The 1,100-nt window shown below is 40.7% G+C and overlaps 1 protein-coding gene across 4 annotated transcripts in view; it reads left to right on the top strand.

Annotated features, from left to right (window-relative positions):
• Window positions 1-283: 283 nt before the first annotated feature.
• Window positions 284-1,100, top strand: part of LOC119581948 (histone deacetylase 6-like) — a 29,776-nt gene continuing 28,959 nt past the window's right edge. For all 4 annotated transcript variants that reach the window (XM_037930127.1, XM_037930126.1, XM_037930125.1 and 1 more), the window contains exon 1: window positions 284-416. The gene's annotated coding sequence lies outside the window, so the exon portion shown is untranslated. The remainder of the gene's footprint in view (window positions 417-1,100) is intronic.

Raw genomic sequence — 1,100 nt, 5'->3', positions numbered from 1 at the left:
GTGACAGACACAGAGAGACAAACAAACAGAATGAAACACTCCAGGCTGACTCAGCGTGAGTACAACAATCGTATGAACATGTGCGCGCACATACTAATATCAGGGCACATGCGTGTCTGTGCACATACTTCACATAACTGCATCCTTAGTAAATCTAAATTCTTCAATTTTTTTCAAACATTACCAAGAGCAAAATCAAGAGAGAAAAATATGTGATATAATGCGAGAAAAATAAACCTTAAAAAGAAAATATCCCGCGGTCTCTGCTCCAAAACAAACCTCAGGGTCTCGGGGGCGGAGAGGGACACGGCGCTCGGCAGCTGCAACTATTTCGCACTATTTTTCTGCTATGGCGTGGTGATTGAGCCTTTCTGTGAGGCAGGGCGTTGGATGAGGGTGAGAGAGAATCTCTAGAGGTGAGTGTAGGGGAGTTGAGGGTGGTGGGTGAGTGATACGAGGGAGTTCCGAGGAGCAAAGGGTTTTGACCGAGGTGGAGGTTCCGTGTTCGTCTGTGGCTGTCACTTTGACCAACTGGCGTTATTTGAGGGTATTTTGAGGTCTTTTCTCCCTTCGAGAGGTGTCGGTGAAGAGGTAAAAGGATGATGCGGAATCCTCGCGAAAACTATGTTGCCAGAACTTAGCTATTATGTGTTTTTGCAAAATGAAAGTCTAGTTTTATGCAATTATATATTTATGTGCAAATTTTGAATTTCGGCGGATCTTGCTAATTGGTTCACGCGGTAATATGCACTGATAATGTTACCTGTAGGTAGTTTAACACCTGTATTGTGCACATTAGCAGTTTTGCTGATAACTGACCCACTATTGCAATGATATTGACCTAGAATTTCTGAAAAGGTAGGTAAGTAAATACAGTATTATTGGAAGTGACACCTAACTCCAAAATTGAAGAATCTGACCTTGCCATCCAATAGAATCTAACATTCTAAGACACTTTTCTTGTATAGCACTCCCTTTTGAATCTAATAATAACGGTAGTATTGAGAATGTAAAGCTTGAAATTTCCATTCACTCCATGATATATATATATATACTTTTCCAGCACAGAGAAAATAATATGAAATTGAGAAAGCAGTGAA

The sequence above is a fragment of the Penaeus monodon genome, chromosome 15, assembly GCF_015228065.2.
Source record: "Penaeus monodon isolate SGIC_2016 chromosome 15, NSTDA_Pmon_1, whole genome shotgun sequence".
NCBI lineage: Eukaryota > Metazoa > Arthropoda > Malacostraca > Decapoda > Penaeidae > Penaeus > Penaeus monodon.
Note: the sequence above shows the minus strand (reverse complement) of the source record. Positions and strands in the feature narration are given on the sequence as shown.